This window comes from Mycteria americana, chromosome 12 (assembly GCF_035582795.1).
Source record: "Mycteria americana isolate JAX WOST 10 ecotype Jacksonville Zoo and Gardens chromosome 12, USCA_MyAme_1.0, whole genome shotgun sequence".
Lineage (NCBI taxonomy): Eukaryota > Metazoa > Chordata > Aves > Ciconiiformes > Ciconiidae > Mycteria > Mycteria americana.
The window spans coordinates 3,022,843-3,043,488 of NC_134376.1; positions in this window are offsets into that span (position 1 = coordinate 3,022,843).

Genomic DNA, 20,646 nt, shown 5'->3' on the forward strand with positions numbered 1-20,646 from the left:
TTCTCAAAGCAGATGCTCAACCCTGAAGAATTCATATCAAGCAGATCTCCACCACCCCGGCCTTCACCCACCACGGCTGTTAAAAAGAGTTGTGCCTTCTCTGAACTCCAACAAAAGCAATAGCAACACTGGTATAAGCAAACACTAAAATGAAATTGCTCATAAACAGTGAATTCCTCAACCCAGACTCCATTCAAATCATCATTTAAATACAAATTTCCAAACCTATCTCCTGCCAAAAAATAAATGCATTTAAACAGTCCTGAGACGTGTGTACAATAATGCCTTTTTCACCCACTCTAATGAGCCTGAAAAGGAGATAAAACTCTCAGAAAACATTCCAAATTTCTCTTCCATGCTGATATTAACAAAGATCTGAAACAAAGGAGGGAGAAAGAGTGGAAAAGTGATTTCTGATTTCAAGCTTTTAACACTTAGGGCTAGATCAGATAAAGGGCTTGAGCAGGGGGGATGGACTTTCATGTCTCCATCCTACCTAAGTGCTGCTTGAACCCGAGAAGTGCCTGAGATCTGAATCACACTGTTTGACATTAAAGTATTTTAAGCATGGATTTATGGTGGAAAGTTTGGCTCTAGACTCTCCGCTAGCCTCCAGCTGCAGACTTAGGTACTCAGGTGCTCACCATGCAAGGCGGCAATGCAAATCGCTCTCTTGCCCAGATCAGGGCTATGGTCCTTCCTACAAGGACAAACTCCCCATGGATGCTCTCCTCTGGTGAAGGCCAAAACAGCTTCAGCCTGAGCAGGTGCTCAAGAACAAATCTTTGGGGGCCATCCCTGCTACCATCCCTCTCGATGTGCCTCTTCTGCTGCAGACAGCTGCTTGGGGTGAGCTGACTCACAAAGGCTCCAAATGGAGGGGTTTGAGTCCCAAGCTCCCACTGAAGGGTAGGCAGGCTCTGCAGAGGGACCTGGACAGGCTGGATCCATGGGCTGGGGCCAGTTGTGTGAGGTTCAACAAGGCCCAGTGCCGGGTCCTGCCCTTGGGTCACAGCAACCCCATGCAACGCTACAGGCTTGGGGAGCAGTGGCTGGAAAGGTGCCTGGCAGAGAAGGACCTGGGGTGTTGGTTGACAGCCGCCTGAATATGAGCCAGCAGTGTGCCCAGGTGGCCAAGAAAGCCAATGGCATCCTGGCTTGTATCAGGACCAGTGTGGCCAGCAGGACTAGGGCAGTGATCGTGCCCCTGTACTCGGCACTGGTGAGGCCGCACCTCGAACGCTGTGTTCAGTGTTGGGCCCCTCACTCCCAGAGAGACATTGAGGGGCTGGAGCGTGTCCAGAGAAGGGCAACGGAGCTGGGGAAGGGTCTGGAGCACAAGGCTGATGGGGAGCGGCTGGGGGAACTGGGGTTGTTCAGCCTGGAGAAAAGGAGGCTGAGGGGAGACCTCATCGCTCTCTGCAACGACCTGAGAGGAGGGTGTAGAGAGGTGGGGTCGGTCTCTTCTCCCAGGTCACAAGTGATAGGAGGAGAGGAAATGGCCTCCAGTTGCGCCAGGGGAGGTTTAGACTGGATATTAGGAAATTTTACTTCATGAAAGGGTTCTCAAGCACTGGAACAGGCTGCCCAGGGCAGGGGTTGAGTCCCCATCCCTGGGGGTATTTAAAAGCCGTTGGGATGAGGTGCTTAGGGACATGGTGTAGTGGTGGGCTGGGCAGTGTTAGGTTTACGGTTGGACTCGATGATCTTAAAGGTCTTTTCCAACCTATACGATTCTGTGATTCTGTGATTCTGTGAATTGGGTCCAGGAATTTGTAGCTGCTTTTGAAAATGCTGTTCTGTGCCTTTTTAGTAATAAAGCTCTTCTTAAAGCAGGCTTGTGCCCTGAGACATGCAATGGGAGATTGGCTAGCATTCAGGAAAGGCTCTGGTGCCCTTGGACACCCCTGGGGTTGCTGAGATTACCCCAAGGAGCCAGATGAACCAAGGTCTGGAGACCCCACACCACTGGGTGGGCTCTGCACAGCCATCTTGTTCAGCAAACCCACTTCTCTGTCCCTCCAGTTTCCTCATGTTCCCTAGGGAAATAATTTGTCAGGAATTCGGTGAGCAAAACTGCAAAGAGCGTCCTGATGGCCTGGAGGGAGAACAGCTGGCTGGGCTGTGCACCCATCTCCTATCATCCCTCCTACAGTAGGAAACGCTCCCTTTCTCTCTGACTACACTTCAGGATGGTTTTGTGTATTAACATTATTATTTGTGCGTGATGCAGAAAATGTAATCTACAGCATAACTGGCTGCATTTAATAACATTTTCCAAGCTACACTGGTAACATTATTTTGTTCTGAGTGACAGTTTAGTAGTACAGAGGGAACATTTGGTTCCTCCGCTCACCGACACAGAATAAAACCAGGGCGTTTCGCAGGGATCTGGTGGTGCATGAATGACTGTTCCAACCTCTTGAGCATGTCTCCCATGGGCAATATTTTATTTTCTACATGGAAGCAACTTTTCTCTCTGGAGATGAGCAGGCCACCAACGTAACAGAGCTATCCTGCTTACGACAAGAGAGAACTGCCTGGAGGGGTTGCACGCTATCAATAAAGTAATCAATACAGGAGTGATTCCATCCCATGGATGGCCGAGGGCTGCGACACAGAAGATGTTGCATGCACATAGGGATGGATGTGGAAGCAATGTTAACACTTGAGGACAGAGGAGGGCCTCTTTGGGGGGAGTTTGTCACTGAACAGGTATATTCTTGTTCAACTGTTTCCCTGTTTTGGTGAGATTTCACCTCTGTTTGCTGTCTCAGGGTGGAGTCATTCATTTAGGTCAAGTGGGAGAGGTGAGTGCAAAGGTCGCTGGTACAACATTTTTGCTGCACCGTGGGACAGGAAGCATTTACTGTCCTTTGGCAAGTCCTCCCATTAGTGTTTCTGATTTAACTCTTCTAAATCTGCCCATTTTCTCTGACCAGGCTGAAGCTGGCCCTGTGCATCTCGTGGGAAGAAGCCGTCCCATCTGCTGTAGCTGGCGGGCTCAGAGCCAGGGTAGTGACTGTGATTTCAGCACTCATCAGTGTTATAACAATGCCTCCTTTGTTAGCGTTTTCTTAGGGAAAAGCTGCTCGAAGAACTCTAATATTGCATGCCATAGGGAAAAGTTTAGACACACAGCGTAATTAGGAGTAGAAAAAGCTTTCTGGCTTTCCTTACATTAGGGATTTGCCACAGTTAGTTTCTCCTGAACCACAGAAATTTACTTCCTGGAACTGAGTGAATGGTAGAAACAATTTTCCACAATGAGGCACACACTTGACACCCCAGGGCTCATAAACAACAATTCTTATACGATAAACCTATTTCCAGGGTCTGCAAACTCCTCCCTCCAGCTGGCAGAGCCCTGATTTTCCATTTTGTGATTGAGATCTTCAGTAAGCTCCTTGGTGCATTTTATGTGTTAAAGACCCTTCAGTGAAAACGCAGGACTATGGAAGGTAAGAATAGGGAACCTCTGCAAAATAATCACAAATCTGCCTGGAAAGGGGTGCTTGGGCTAGTTGGACCTGGTCCCTGAGCCCTGGTCTAAGCCCAGCATTGAGCCCTTTCCCTTTGAGACCAGGCATCGGGATTGCAAACCTTAATGGTCAGGCACTGTGGGAGCTGTAGTTTCCCAGGAGCAGGGGCCAGTGGGCTGCTGGGAGAGGTGGGTGGGTATATAAGGGGATGCATGTGGGGCAGGAGGAGGTTTGCAGGTGGTGTGTGGTCTCTGAGGTGGCTGGCGGTGGGTTGGCTCGCTGCATGGAGCTGAAGGATTTTGTGCTGAATGGCCTTGGAGAAGATGATGGCCGTGGAGAAGAAGTGCCTGTTCTTGTTTGGTGTCTTTGTGTTAATGGGAAGAAACATTGCTTTGCCTCTTAAACTGGGAGGAGAGCACGAAGAGGATGAAAGGTCCCTGAGGGGAAACCCAGGCTGGTGCAGCACGTCCATGGCCGGAGGGTAGGGTGCAACAGGGGGTGGTGAAGAGATGCTTGTAAAAGCTGCCCATGGATGGGAGGTCTGGCTCTGCCGCATCCCCAGGTGTGGGGAGGAAGGGGATTACAGCCCCCGGTGCCTCTGATCTGGGGCTGGGTGAGGCTGCTTCCCTCCTGCAGCAATAAGGAAAGGTTTGATGAAATGCTGGGGGAAGGGGGGCTCAAGCAAGGGATACTAATGGTGTGTGCACAGACTCAGAAGCGAGTGCTTTCTGCTTACCTAGAGTCCCCAAACCTATGCCAAGAAATCTGAGAAGCATTCTGTGTCTGGGATGCTCCAGATCTTGCCCTCTGGTAAGGGAATTTGGGTGTCTGTGTGGCAGCAGCTTCCCACACAAAATGGATCACTGCAAATCCCTTATTTATCCCCATCCAAAATATTCCAGCATGAGAAGGCAGAGTTTGGCCATTCCTAGACCTCGACCTGCCTCTGGTGCTTCCTGCTGTAGCTGGGCTGGAGCAGGCACTGTGGACACCCATGGTTGTGGTGGCTGGGGGATGATGACCCACGTGTGGTTCAGCTTTCAGCTATGGTATCTCAGCAAGTCTGAGAAACTCAGGGTTTCCCCGAATCCTGCCAGTCAGGCAGCCGTACCCAAGCACTGCTGTGCTTATAGCATCAATCTGTGGGCTGGGATTCTTCATAAAACACTCCTGTGTTCACATTTGCCTCTGGTTTTCTGCACGTTGCCATAAAAATGAGTATTTCTTGTAACCCTTGTGAGATGGGGTGGGCTGCAGTGGCTGGCTGCTCTGCACTGTGTGTCCGGGGAGGCTGTAGGCTGTGGCTGGGAAGAAGGTGGCCAAACAAGGAATAGTAGGAGCTCATCTTGCTTGCAGTGTGTAAACACGTTACGTGTCTCTCCAGGACATGTTCCTATCTCGGTGCCCCTACAAACGGACCTTGCTTACCTCGCTCTGAGTGTGTTTTCCTGACTTACAGACTTCACAAATGTAAGAAGCTTAAATTTTTTAAGCATTTGCAACGCGTTTTCTTCCCATCTGCCAGCTAACTTGGAGCCAGATGTGACTGGGCTCAAAGAGATCAGAGTGTATTTTCCTGTTCAGTATTTGAAAAATAGTTTTGTTCAGGTCACTGATGGCTCTTTGAACAGAGTAAATATTTGATGGTGGCTAGTGCTGTGAAAACACATGCTGTGTTTTAGTTGTGAAAAACAATTTTATTAAAAGTGTGCAAACTATTAATGTATGAACTGCCTGCTGGAGATGTATTTGGGTAATGCTTGAAAAGGTCGGTGGCAGAAGTAGGAAAACAGGAGTCTCCAGAGACTTGAGCTGCCTGGCAATAGCGGTGAACCTTCTATTTCAAATGCTAAGGACCAGCTCCAGTTGCCTGCATACCAGGATTTTGGTTAGCTGGCTCCAGCAGCTCCTCATTCATCACCTCCTGCAGACACCCATCCACAGAGGACCCGGCGCTCTCTGCCCAATGGGTACTAGAGCTGGGGCACAGCTCCAGATCGCACCGTATGGTGCCCATTCAAGAAGCAGGTTTCCATTGTCAGGCTCTTATCTTGGCAGCAGTTCACCGAGCTCCAAAACTCCCCAAACTTCTGGGACTGTGCTGGTGGGGCTTGGGGCAGTAGAGGAGTTCAGTGTTCCTCTTAATGGAGGTCATGCACCTCTAATGGAGGTCATGCACCTCTAATGCCTTTCCCAACCTCTCATGCAACCCATCTGTCTTGAGGCGGCCGTGCCAAAACTCTCCCACTCTGAGAGCTGGTTATGACCACCCCCGTCTGCCAACAGCAGAGCAAGCTGCAGTCCTGGTGCTCCCTCCCTTACCGTGCTGGCTTGGGAAAGCCCCTCTGGCTATTGCACAAAGACTCATCAGTGGTTACAAATAATAGGATGTTTCTTCCTTTAAATGTGGAACTTGTCTCATGAGAAGGTACCTGGCTACAGTCTGAATGCCTCTTCTGTAGTATGTTAGGCAGGCTGTCCTTATCTCATCTTTTGACCCTTTAAAGCTATTCTAGATGTCTGCATCTTTGATGCTCCCTAGTTTGGGAACGGTAAGCAAGATTTTTGAACTGAGGATCTCAGACATCCTTTAGTTTTCCATTACTAAAACACAGTCTAGAAACCAAAGAGCAATCAGTCTTCTCTCCTTACTGAACCATCTTGCTGTTTCAAGAGTCTTTCTCCTTTACAACTTTAGAACCAATTTGCTGCAGCTGGAGCTTAATGCTGCATTAAATGAGGTTTAAAGGTAGAGAAAATGCTAAATGAAGTCTAATCCTTTCCTAGCATATATAAATATTTTTAAGTAGCTGAGTATTTGTAGCAAACTGCTTCCCTGGAGACTTTCTCCTGGACCACAAGCACATGTACACTTCAAAGGCTTCTAATATCAACTGAACACGAGGAGAAGAGACTGTGAGGTGGGGAATATCACGACACTTAAACTTAACCCACTGCTCCAGAGCCCAAACCCGCATGGATGCTGCCTGCCTGAGCCTCGCTAGCCATTGATCCTGACGCATAGTGCAAAGAGGTTGTAACCAAGGGGAAATCAGCGGTGTAATATCAGAGAAGAAAGATGCCCAGTGTAGCTCGCTACAGCATGCAGTGACACTAGCATCTACCTGTTGCTTCAGCTAGCTGGAGTGAGTGAAATGTAACCCCCGGGATTGCTCTGACTGAACTAGCATGATGGATTGCCTAAGGCTGAGATCACTTCCAAAAACTTTTTGGTACCTTTGTAAAATATCCTGCTGCATCTTAATGGTTGCGGTAGCCTGTTGCATTTGTCTCTTCAGATGAAATGGGGACGCTGTGCTGTTTAGCCCAGGAGCAGGCTTGCTGCTCAACAGAGAGAACTTTGTTAAACTCTGCTAAAGTCTCTCTCTAAAGCTATTCTGCTGCGGAAACCAGAAGGACTGTTTTGCAATTGGAAAAGGAGCAGTAACATGGGTTCCAGCACATCCCTCGGGTCGCTGTTCAGTGTTGTTTAAGGTACCTTATCACAGGGCTGGTGGTCCTTCTGGCTCATATACCATTAGTTGGGGCAGCAGAGAAGCGTATCCGAGTGTCTGAAATGAGAAGTGTCTCTGAGGTCAAGCCCTGCAGACCTGGCCTGTGTCCCTACCTCTCTCCTTCCTGGAGAAAAGGAGGCTGAGGGGAGACCTCATCGCTCTCTACAACTGCCTGAAAGGAGGGTGTAGAGAGGTGGGGTCGGTCTCTTCTCCCAGGTCACAAGTGATAGGAGGAGAGGAAATGGCCTCCAGTTGCGCCAGGGGAGGTTTAGACTGGATATTAGGAAATTTTACTTCACTGAAAGGGTTCTCAAGCACTGGAACAGGCTGCCCAGGGCAGGGGTTGAGTCCCCATCCCCGGAGGGATTTAAAAGCCGTTGGGATGAGGTGCTTAGGGACATGGTGTAGTGGTGGGCTGGGCAGTGTTAGGTTTACGGTTGGACTCGATGATCTTAAAGGTCTTTTCCAACCTCTAAGATTCTGTGATTCTGTGAACAGATGTGGATAGATGGCATACTCGGGCTGCTGGAGAAGAGCAAGCTGCTTCCCAAGGTGCAGGGAGAAGAGCCACGTGTCTCTGCAACTTGGGAAGGAGCAGCTCTGGGGAGAGCGGTGTGGTGACGGAGACCCTGATGATGACTAACAGTGCAGCAGAAGAGCAAATGACGCTTTCAGAAATCAGTGCGTGCTGAACTGAGGTTGAACCTGAAGAATCGTTCTTGGGAAGGCTTTTTCTGAAAAGCGACAGCAGTCGGAGTCATATGCAGCTCGCAGCCCTACTCGAGGAATGACGATCCCGTACGTCTGTTACAGGGCTGTGAAAAGCTTACTGCAGCTGGCTGTGGTTTCTTTTCTTTTGGGACTGCCTCTGACTCTTGCTGTCAAGATGCGTGAGAGGGTTTTCACGCACAAGAGGCGTGCAGAGGTCTACGCCAGGAGGGCCAAGATCCTTCTGGTGTGTAAGTAGCTACATGGTGGGTTGCTTTCCAGGGAAGAAAACAGCATTGTGAGGAAGTGTGGAGGAGAGACATGCCTCGTCACACTCGCCATGGTGAATGCTCTCTACAAATGACTTTGAAAAAGGCTTTTTGAAGCAATTCCACGTAAGCTACGGAGAACTTCATTACAAAAATATTTGTTTGCACTGAAGTAACTGGTAGCTTGGGTGTTATTTTTGTTTTCAACTTCTGGGAGCAGTTCTCAGCTTGTAGAAATGAGTGTTGCCTTCATGGGAGCCATGTGCACCTTTTTAACTGACAAACTGTGTGTAACTGCAGTGTGCAGAGAACCTTGAGAAAGAAAATGACAGCCCTAGACCAGTATGGACCAGTATGGACACGCTTCTGCCCATCCTGGTGGGATGTCCTAGCTGGTCCAGCCTGTTCACGGAGGATGGCTGGGTACTGCAGTCCTCGGCTCCTGAGCTGGCTCAGCTCCTGGGGACCTCCTCCAGTAGCCCTGGGGGAAGAGCCATGGCTGGAAGCACCAGTTTAGTCCCTGACTCCTTTCTCGGGCTGACCACTGACACAAGGAAGGACACAAGGATCGTTGTCCAAGGTCAATGACTCTGTCACCAAGTCTCACAGCTATCTGGTCTGGAAGAGGCTTGCTTTGTAGAGAGGTGTGGTGTGGTTATAAGCTGGTCTAACCACTAGCCTTAGTAGATGTTAATCTGTTAGATACATGGGGTTTTCATTCTTTCCATTTTAGAGTCTCTCAGACTACAAAGGAATCTGGAACGATTTGATAGCTGAGGCTTTTCTTGTCGCAAGAACAAAGGGTAAGTAGCTATCTCTTTCAGCAGCCTAGAGAGGCTTCTAGCCAAGACTGAGAGATTAAGAGAAGCTACCTGGCAGGCAAGTTGGCTTTTAAAGGGAAAAACAGGCTTTTAAGCTATTGAGACAAGGGAGAGCTGAACTGAACACACAGGAAGCAGTGAGCAAAGCAGAGGTGTTTAATATGCTTTCCTAGTTACAAGGGTAATGGAGTAGGAAAGAATTAGCAAAACCCCTTTGTTTTGCTTTTTGGACTCTTTTAGCATAACAAGTTAATATTATGTAGTACAGGCATATTCTAATTGCTCTTGATCATTTCTGGCTCACTTGCTGTCTCAGCTGTTTCGGTTGCAGTGAGGAGTTTACCTCTCTAAGTGACGTCAAAGGCTCCTCTAGCCCCACCTCTATTAGCACATAAATATTTTAGGCAGAAGTGAGCACAAAGACCAGGCATCTTACGGTTGCAGGGATGGATTTATGCTCAGAAGTGCCTGAGTAACTCTTCCATAAGCCTCGTTTGCTTTCAGCTGGCTTTGTGCTTCAAGGTCACTTGGATGCTCTCAGGACCTCAGCGCCCAGCTCAGTAGTGTCCTGCACACAAGGTCAGCTTTTCCCTGGGGAAAGCTGGCTCTGGAGTGAAAAATGCAGGTTGTTCAGCATTGTTGTAGCGAAATACTTTTTCTTCTGTGAGGTCTGAACTTCTGATCAGCCATGACTTTGTTCCTGCATGGGTTGGAGACTCCTTTCTCAGATATATGATCGCTAAGGGAGTTCCCTGACTTTGCAGCACTGTCAGTCTGCAGCCTCTGGAGAGCTGGTGTCCGGCTTGGCTGGCCAAGTGAGAAAGCTGGCCTTGCTCAAGAAACCCCCCTGCCCTCTCTCACCACGCTCGCTTGGTTTCACGTGACCCTGAGCAACCACGATTAGCTGCCAGATGGGGTTAAAGCACTTCCCCTCCACCTGATTTCCCTCTTGTAGGAGAGCGCAAGAAAACTGCAGCGGTTGAAATCCAGTCAACTGTGTCCTTCTGCTGTTCAGCCACCTTCTAGGATGCTTTTCCTTTTGCCTCTGCTGTCCTGGCTGTGCTCCCACTAGAGCAGGGAGTGGAGAAATGCTGCCGTGCATTCCCTACCTGCTCTCTCTTGCTTTTGGGGTCCTTCCACTGCGGCCGGGGAAAGGACCCAGCAGAGAAGTGCCCGCGTTGCAAGTGTTGTGCTGTGGCTGGGTCAATACTCAGGGATTTTGTGCAGAGATGAACTGATCTAACCAGGAATGGAGTGGGATTTCCCCCAACAATAATCCCTGGTTTGATTAAGCCTCTGAGAGGTGGTGTAGCAATTGCAACCCTGCCTCCAAAGAGCATAGCCTGACTGCTGTAATGTTGAAAGCCTGTTGAGAGCAGTGCTTTGAGCAGAAATTCAGGTGTCCCTAAGCTGACGTGAGCATAAACTCAGTGCTGCACCCAGCGTCTGCCAGATCTTCTCAGAGCTCAGCTTGAGATCTGGCCTGAGGTTACTCAACCTCATACTGGGGGGATGGGGAGGGAACGGAACATCTCATCTCTGTCCTGTGCTGCCCCTGAGACTTTTGCCGCTATTAATGCAAGTGGCACTGTGGGTGCTGCAGACCATCCTTTGGCTTTTCTAGGCCAGTCTTGGTTTGTGACAAAACACTTCTTATTTGCTGTCCGTTGGTGCCTCGGAAAACAAGCTGTGCCAAGACGGTGGGTACCAATAACCTTCAATCAGGCTGTAATTGCTTGTTGCAGCTCTAAAGAACATAGGTTTGAACTTTTTTATTTAAAGAGTTATTGCCTGAGGAAAGCAGACTCCCCCCATCCTCCTGTGCCTTCAGGACAGGAGTGAGCAAGGTCTCCAACCCAAAGTCCTCAGCGGTGAGCTAAGCCCACATAAGGTATCACAAACTGCCAGCTAAGACCTGAAAGAAGCTGTTGCATCAATTTATATCAAAACACAACTCCCCTCCCTTCCTCTTCTGGAGAAACCAGGAGTCCTGCTAGACCTGGGGATTTGGGTGGGAGCTGCAACAGCCCATCCCCAAAGAGAAGGGGTCCTCCCTGCTGTTTCTGTGAAACAGCTCTGTCCCTCCGTGTGCTGGCCCTGGTAAGCACCATTGCAAAGCTCTGGTTTGTGCTACCTCCTCTGCTGAGCTGACCAAGGGGTTTGGTGGAGCTATCTGGGCAGCTGTTGTGTCTTGGTAAAGGCCAAAATGACTCTTCTTCCCTGCTTCATTCAAAGAGAAGGGAATAAATCTTCTGGGCAGCTAACTCTGGGGTTCACAAATGGTGAAATGAAGTCTGTAAGCTGCTCACTGGTGGATATTTAGGAAATAAAGAAATTGGCTCTTGCTATTACGTGAGAATCTTCTGGGGTTTGTGCAATCAGGTCTCCCTCGGCAGTGAGTGCTGCACAGGCTCCTTGCTCTCACGGCCACCTAATTAGACTACTCTATAAATCGTGTTTTCTTCAGAATCATTTACATTATGTCCAACACAGCTAGTCAGTTTGGGGAACACTTATTAGGCTTTAAAACAATGAGCTACTAATTATCTCTTGCTCCAGGGCTGAGTGGGGAATGCAACCTTTTGTCTCTCCTCCTAAATGAGGAAGCCGAGGAGCCGTGTAGGGAGCTGCGCTCTGCTGCCTGCAAAGCTGCCTTGCTCTCTCCTGGGACATCCTTTATTTATTCTTTGCTGCTCTCCCTCCTATGCTGAGCAAGTGGTGGCTCTAATGCCTCTTCCACTGCAGAAATGCCTGCTCAAGAGGAGTCCTGTGCCTCTGAGCAGGAGGAATGAGCGCAGCAGCCATCCTAACCCAGGAGTCCAACCTGCCTCGTTAGACATGTCCACTTTGGTCTCGGTACAGCAGGCTGACTCCTCAATAAGAAGTCCTCTCGTATCATGCACTGTAGCCTCCAGACTGCTGGCTGCTTCTTAAGTGACTCTAGTATGTTTTAAATAGTGCTCCTCTGAGAGTTCAACCCACCTGGTCATGACTGTCTTCTTCCAGCTGTGAACTGATATATGGCAGCATGAGGGGCTCTTCTCAGGTAGGGCCAAACCCACCTCTCCTCCAGGCAGCCAAAGATCTTTTGGGGAACATAATCTGGGCTCTGCGGGTCATCCATACTCTTCTCAGTGCTTTGCTCTCCTATGAAAGCTGACCTTTGAGATACTTCAACCTTGCCTTCAATATCCATATTCATCTTCTACTGAGATAATCAGAGGCCAAGTCAGCCAGCTCATGGGTTCCAGCACATCCCTTGGGTCGCTGTTCAGTGTTGTTTAAGGTACCTTATCACAGGGCTGTTGGTCCTTCTGGCTCATATACCATTAGTTGGGGGCAGCAGAGAAGCGTATCCGAGTGTCTGAAATGAGAAGGGTCTCTGAGGTCAAGCCCTGCAGACCTGGCCTGTGTCCCTACCAGCATTGCTTGTGACCTTCAGTTAATGTGCCTTTTGGTGGGTAGCAGGGTGTAAATGCTGTGGTCTAAAAAGCCTGGGTTCTGCAGTAAAACTACAAGTCGTGAGCGGTTTAGTGTTCTTGCTTCTCTGACTGGGGTTCCTCACAGTTTGTCAGGTGAACGAAACGCTGAAATTTTGAACACACGTAAACGGGGGAGATGGATGGAGGCTCCAGTGACTGACCTGGGGGAAAGCAGGGATTACTGGAGGAGTGCATCTCACTCATGAAGCAATCGAAGCTCAGAGGCCAGCAGGCATGTCATGACCACCATCCTGCCTGCGATTTTAATGGCCTATCCTGGGTGTTTTACGCTTTAGGGTAAACAGTAGCTTTCAGAGCAATCTTCAAAGCCACAATGAGCTGGTAGCAAACCTTGGCAACGCTGCTAACGGTACACCATGCCTTATGGGCTTGAGCATGTGAACTGATTTGCTAACTGAGCTTGTTCCAAAATTTGAGTTGGTTTAATATTAAACCTATTTAGATACCGAGGTATCTTCCATTGAAACAGACTTACATGTCTCATTTTGTTCTGCCAGTCCAGAATCCCCCAGGATGCTCTTGCTGTAGTCACGTTCCCCCTCTGCTACAGCCTTTCCAGTTGCAAATGGCAACCCTAAACCAACACAGATCTGCTGGCTGGGCACAGGCAGTGCCGCTGCGGTCCTGTGCCGTCACACCCGAGAGCATCAAGTGATCAGCACTGTATGAACACCGCGGTCCTGGGAGATGTGGTGACTGCAGTTGGCTGAGGGGACTCCTGGCCTGTATCAAGGATGCATTTTGGCATCTAATAAAAACAGGCTTTTTTTTTTTTTGCATTAGAAGACCATGGAAATGGGGTAGAGAAGGTGGTGCTTCTGTTTTATCTTACAGTCAGGTATGAGTTTACTATGAGCTGAGGAAGGTGCTGTTACTTTGGAAGGAGCAGCAGCAAAGTCACTTTTTCCTCATTGTGTTCATTCTCTTCAGCCAAACTGATTTTTCATGTTGCTGAGAGCTGAAGAGAGCAGAGAGTCTTTGAGTCGCTCCTTGCTGTTGCCTCCTTTTCTTGGTAAAGCTGTAGCTTAGATGCTTACTAATCCCCACCTGGAGCCTATGCATCATGGCCTGCAGGTGTTGAGCACAGGAACCAATTTGGTACCTGGTTGGCAAACCAGAATGGCAGTGGTGGAGAGGTGCAGACAGATGTGACATGGCACCGGGTACACGGGGCTGCTGTGCCACCTTACAGCTTGTGATGGACACAAGCTCTTGCCTCGTGGGCAGCTCTGCCCAGCTCAGGGCTGTGATTGCTCTGATGCAGAAGCAGTCTTGCCCCTTGCTGCTTTGAGAAGGAATTGGATGCTTCTCTTGCTGCCTGCACAGAAAGCCCCAAATTCACCATAAGGACCGTCTTCTCTGTGAGATGCTTCAGCCAGAGTCAAGATCAGAGCATTACTCATCGTTAGCCCTGTGAAATAGGAGTAGTTGGGGAAACTTCAGCCAGATTGATGTCTTTCTTTATGCTGAGTGGTACTTTATACCAGCCTGCTGAAGCAAATCACCATGATTGTCAGAAGCTGGTTTCCTGTAACCTTTGGTAGGAAAACTTTCCTGTCTAGAGGAGTATTTCAAGGATGAAATACCCTCCAGTGCAGTGCATGAGTTTAAACCCTCTTGAAATAAAATACCCTCAGAACAGGCTTTAAATACAAGTTAGTTGACATGCAGACAAGTACATGTCTCCTGTCTGGGAAAAACTTCATCTCAGATGGGTAACTAAGCTCATCTCATGCTGAAAATCCTTCCTCTGCCCCCAAATGGCACAGCTAGAAATTTCTCTGATAATGATCCTCAAAAAAAAAAAAAAAAAAGGCAACTTTATGGACCTTTCCTGGTCATCCTTGATGTCCAGAGCACATGCCTGGTTCTACTGGCTTCACCCTGCCCTGGCTCAGCAGTCAGCAGCTCAGAGCTGCGGAGGCTGCTGTAAATGCAAGAAGTTTCCCTGTGGTTGCGGTGGAGGAATTACAGGGATAAAGCCCTTTCTGCACCGCTGTGTGGCTGCAGGTCTGTTAACACCAAAGGTGCCCACGCACGCTGGGCTGCGTGACTCTCTGAAGCGGCTGGTGGACCACTCGTGATGCCTGGGTCGCAGTTTGGGACCCCTGCCCGCAGTGCCACAGGGCTTTGTCGGGAGTGATGAGATCACGCTGCCATCAGGAGTTGTTGTAAAGTGTAAGCAATGAAAAGCGTCCCTGCCTGTCAAGCCCATCATCCCAGCCCCTGCCGAGACACTTAAGAAATGGCTGATTGGTGAGCTATTGCTTTGGATCGTCACCTCTTTTCTCTGCTTTGTTTTTCACCTTAGACATTAGAGATGTTAGCTTTAGCACATCTAACCTGGTGAGTCTGTTCCTACACGTACCGCTTCCCTAACATTGTACAAATGTTCTCTAAGTCAGCCAAAATCTCCTTTGGCATTTAACTTTCTGTGATTGACTGCTAATAGGTTACAATTCCTTGGTAACTGGAAATCATAAATCTACTATCTCTTGTCCTTTTCGTAGTCTTCCAGGAATCAAAAGCTGTATCTTCAGGTACCATAAATCTGCACACCTCCATTAGCTCCAGGTAGCAAAAGAAAACAGCCCAGTTCCTTACCTGTTCTCTGGATCTAAGTAACAAAAAGACTCAAAGACTGTCTTTACTTTGCAGGTCACACTTAAAAAACAGCTCTTCTAATCTCTCCAAGAGATTAATACTTAGAGAGGCACAAAAGCATTGCCGCCTTCTAACAAATTACAAAGACATGACAGAAGTTGTCTAATGGGGACATCTTATTCATAGGATTAATGACACATCTGAAGCAAGTTGTCTTATCGGGAAAGAGCTGTCTTAACAGAGGATCCAGTGTGTGGCTTAAAAAGCCCCCTCCAATCTGTCATGGTTGAGTTACAGGCAATATTTGCTTTAGATAGCTTGTTTCCCATTTTTGACCCATTGGTGATGGTGATCAATATTTAAAGATCATTGCTTGAGAACCAGCGTAGATCAGATGGTGCCAGGCTGTTTTCAGGAGCGAGAATTGAATAGGGAAGAAAAGACAGTGGAAAAGTAATGATAAAATGTCGCAGGGAACATGTACATCAGAGGAGGTGCTACCTGCCAGTGCGTCTTCAGGCACGTGTACGTGCAAACCTGCCTCGGCCTCCCTCCTTTCCCACGCAATGATGCTGCAGTGACAATTCCCAGGGCACTGCGGGGCCGGGGTGTTCCCATGGCACGTCTTGCCGTGCCGACTGCCTTCCTGCCAAGCTCGGATGTGAAAATCCAGGGGGACCTCCTCATCAGTCTGTGAAGGTTTAACTCGTTCAGCTGAGCGACCTCCGTTAGTCTGCAGGATTAATCAGTGAGTTTAACCAGAAGCAAAACAAGCCAGGAAGACAATTAAGCTATTGATTCAAGATGCTGTTGCTGTTGGGAAGGAACCTGCAGTCAGGCTATGTTAATAAAGCTACATGGACTGATCAATTGCTGTCAGTAATTTTGGTTTAGGCAGGAGCTCGATGTTTTCTATTATTCAAGTCAACTTGGTTTTGGAGCATTTCCTTAAGAGGCACGGGGGAGTTTGTTATGGGTGTGTTGGCCCTGGAGTTGTGTGTGGATGTCAGGAATCACAACTGTGTCTGTCAAGGGGGGTGCGTGTGTATGTACAAGTAGTTGCTAAAATATTGGGATCCCAGCACGAATCCAGCATCGTACAATCATTTGCCACTTACAATTCTGGTCCTCCCACCGTCTCCCCATTTCCAGGTGGCTCTGCTTGGACAACTGCAGTGTCTGACAAGCTGTAAATCTTGCGTGACTGTCAAAGTGAGGGCTTGTCAGGTTGTCTCTGAAGAGCAGCCGGAGAGGCAGCGGATGTCTACAGCCTTGATGTGGAGTCTGAGTGACATTGCTGCAGAAGAAGGCAAAGAGAAGAGCACGGACCCTGGCTGAGGAGGAAGGGTAGGTGCAAGCTGTGTTGAGATCCTGGGAGTTCCTCGGTTATAACTGCTCCTAAATCTACCCCCACTAATTCCTCGGGGCTGGAGGATAGGAACAAAGCTGTTTGGGTGTGCGGTCCCTGGGCCATGTTGAGACCCTCTTGAATTAATAATAACCAGTCCTGTGGACAGAGGATGGCCTAACTCCCATCGGAAGAGCTTGAGGAATGCAGGATTTATTGAGCTTTTGGGGCAAAAAGGTCTTATTGTCTGTTCTATCACTCATCCTGCTTTTCTTGTTGAGCAAGTCATTGAATCTCCTGGAACCTCAGTTCTTTAATAACTTTAGAGAACCATCACCCTCCCCTCCTAGAGGGCTGCAGCATGTGCTGGCTGCCGAAACTCTCATGGGGCAGGGCTTTTCCCCATTGTTTGCATGAAAATGCATCATAAAAACACCCTGATTTATACTGAAATACAACTTTTTACCAGCTGAGCTCTCCGTTTGGACTTTATAAGGTCTTCTCATACATATTCTGATAGCTATAAGAGCTAGCACGTCTGTTACTGAATTGAGACTTTTGATGGGAAACCTTAGTGTGGGGCTTTGTTCCAAATAGGGCTAAAGGGGATTTCTTTTAACAGTAACCTGGGTTTCCTCTGGAGTGGAAACTCTGATGTTCAACCAGCACTGATGAATAAGTTGTTGGAAGTTCAGCACAGCGGGTCGCATTTTTTTTCAGTGTTCACATGGGTGTAATACATAGTATTGCAAAGTAAATCCCTTGACTGCTCAAACTAATGTGCTCCAATTTCGTTGGCATTTGGCCTACTATTTCCGAAAGGAAAATGTCACTGCTGACCTAAATAAGATTTGCTTCTAAGAGGCTCTGGGGTGAAAAACCTGCCTCCATCAAAATCTAGAGGCAGTCCTTGCATGGATTAGAGTGGAGCTAGCTCCATGTTTTCAATGCAACTCTGCCAATTACAGGTAATAGGCTTCCAGGATAGCACAGTCAGTAATGAAGGGTGAGCCTCCAAGTTTCGGAAGGTCTGTTTTTAATGAGCCCCTCGAAACATGGATGTGTCGTGGAACACCTTGTGTCTGGGCTGCGACTGTGATGGGAACAGGTTTTATTCTGGATTTTCCTATCTGAGCCAGAAAAATCCTGGGAGCAGATGCTGCCTTTCAGCTTTTGCAGCTGAAGACAGAACCCCAAACCGTGAAAGGTAGAGAAAAAGATGTGGGATTGATCAGAAAATTAAACATGGGGAGAAGCAAGGATGAATTTCTCTAATCCTTCTGAGCGAGCATGGGAAGCAACATTCACTCGTTTATCTTTGTATAATAGAAATGCGCCTTTTTCTAGACAATCTGTTTAGGACAAATTTCATTTCATGCTTTTGCTGTGAGGCTTTGTTTCAAAAACTAGTTGGCCCGTGTGAGCATAGACCAGGGAACCAGGACACCAGGCTGAGCAGTGGGCTCCTGGGCATCTCTGGTCCTGTTAATACTGGGACAAGAAAACCTACTCCAGAGTAGTAAGCAAAAGAACTCTTAGGTCCAGGAGGGTTTTTGAAATGTGACTTGTGGGGCAAGAAAGCTTTGGGAGTATTTGGTGCCTGTTCTTTCTTATTAGTCTAAGGCTGTGAAGTTGCATTTTGGTGGGGAAAAATATCCTCCTCTGCCTGAAAGCCAGCTCTTCAAGTCTGGGCACAATGTCAGGTGGCAAAAGAACTGAGAAGACAAGGGCTTTTGGTGACTTAAAAGAAAAAACCCCACTAAAACACTTTTTGGGCACAGTTAAAAGAAAGAAAGGGGCAGAGAAATGGATAAAGATGGAACAGACCTTCATTTACCAGAAATGTCTGAGACTTCCAATTTGCATCTGTGCAACCCTGCTGTTGTCTTGAAGCTGGAGGTACTGGTGCCCCTCCTGCTGCTCAAGGGAATGAAATCCCAAAAATCCCAGAGCAAACTGCGGCGTGGCAGGGGCATGAAGCATGGAAATGAAGTAAAAATGAGGCTGGCTTGGGAGGGAAAGTGTGACAGCTCCTTTCCAGATGTGACAAAGAGGCCAGGCACACACCGCTGCACTTAACCCCTTCCATTGGCCGCAACAACAAGTATTTCTCCTAAATGCGCCGCATTTCCTTTTTTTAACCTACCCTAAGAATAACACTTTGACCATATTAAAAGCTGACATACTAATAAAAGACTATTAAATCCTGCCACTTCCTCTGTAGAGCAGGAATAAGTCGAGATAGACACGTCCGGGGAAAGGGAAAGAAGGCTCTGAATGTGATGGTTTATTAAGCGTTTCACCCTCAATATGTTTAATATGTATGAGGCTTCTGTCCTATTAACGGTCCCTGAGACCCCGGTGGCAATAAAAGGAGCCTTAAAGCAGAGCGAAACGCATCCCTGGCAATGCCACCTGCGTGGGAGGCTTCCCCGGCTGTTGCGATGCCGGAAAAAGGGACGGGGAGCAGCCCAGGCAACCCCAAACCCACGGCCAGTGTGTCAGGATTTCCATCTGGTGCAGGGCAAAGCCTTGTCTCGCTGCAGGCGGGTCTGACGCTGCGTTTCCTCCTTTCTGTGCTATTGTTACCCGAAACAAAAGCACGCTTTGGCCAAGAACCGGAACTCTTCCACATGCACGCACCACGTAGTGTATAGCAGAAGAGGGTACGGCCTTGCAGGTCTCTCACCCTATTTCTTAAGGTCACGAAACAATTTTGTCTCATTTGACCCACTCTTGCCCCCGCTGTTTAGAGAACCAGATAGGCACCTTGCCACACTTATCTGTGGAACAGATTTTTTTTTTTCTCTTGCTGCCAGCATAACGCTTTGGAGATATTTCTTAGTAGCCCTGAAGAAATGATAATGCAGGCCAGTAGAGGAGGCAGATGAATTTGCTGGCTAACAAAGATAAATTTAAATTAAATTATGCTCGACTGGCCGTCCTGCCACAACAAGAAGAATCCTTCCCTGAACTCAGCCTTGCAGATTATCTGGAATAAACATGAAGTTGCCCAGGGCTGGTAACCCAGCTAAAAAGGTTTTGTGACCCCATTTGAGGTTGAGAACCCTAGTTTGAGAAATGCTGAGTTTTCTGGAAAAATAAAAGCCTTGCTTATAGTGGTCTGAAGTGGAGCTCTGCTTAGGTAGACAGAGGCAAAGAGCTTTCTCTAAGATTACGTAAATGCAAAGTTTGGATGAGTGAAGGCAACTGCCTCCATCACCCGCGCCATATTGCAGCTGTACTGCAAGGGAGAGGGAAATACTTTACTTTTGGTTGCTGGGATGAGTTTCCAGCCGTCCTGGGGATTCAGATATGCTCTGGCTTTTTCCTGCTTGCAAAAGTGCTTCAGTGGAAGACGGTGAGGCAGTATTTATTTATTCCAGCAGTGCCAGATCTTTACTGTCTCTGTAGGTCCTGCTCCGTTATCCCTTGGAAAGCTACCCAAACGTCCCGAGAAGGTGACTGTGGGGAGCTGGAGGGAGGGAGCCCAAAAAAACCTCAGGGTCCCCTTGAGGTTTTTTTTTATGACTGTAAAAGAAATAGAGGGGTGGAAAATGTTGGAAAATAGGTTTGCTTTTGAAATGCATCCTTCCTCCCTCCATGGCGCAAGAAGAACCTGAAGGGAGAGCCCAAGGACCTAAACTCAGCTGGGGGCTGCTCCCCCCGCACGTGAAGGGGCTGGGGCAAAGCACCACAGAGCCTGCAGAAGGAGGACAGGCTAGCTCTTAACTAAGACAGCCAAAAAACTTATGTCCACCATAGAAAGATGCATATTGGGGAGCTCTTCTAGATGGCAGGAGGTGCTTTTGCTCTTACCTCCTGGATTTATCTCTCCACTGCCTCTTTCTTTATCTCTTTTGAACCTCGGGGTTCAGCTGGGCAGTTCAGGAGATCGCAGGCGCAGGAAGAGGGAGAGACCTCTGGGCTGGTGGGCTCTCCCCTTTACCTCCAGATGATCTCTTCAATGTGGTTTTTATTCCGCTGAAGTTTTTAAATAGACGTGGCTGAATTATTCATAGTGCAGAAATCAGCTGATGGGCACTGTCTTTTTGTGACTGTTCATCATGGAGATTTTTTTTTTTCAGGTGGGACGTTCACTGCTTAGAAATTCCAGCCAAATTTGATGGCAGTTTCCAGCAATTTGCTCAGACCGTTTATTTAAGGTAGGGGTTGGCCTTGGTGGTCTGCTGGGGGTGTTTTCTCTCTCCCAGGGGGTGACTTGTACTCTCCACTGATACACGGCATATAGCAAGTGTTCTTTCTGCAGGTTTCAAGCAAAAATAGGCATTGTGGACCAAAGGATTTCTTGCCTTATCCTTAGGAGAAAAAGAACAGTCATACAAGCGGCTATGGGTAGCAAATGGCCAGGGCGTACTCTTGGGGAGGGGTAAGT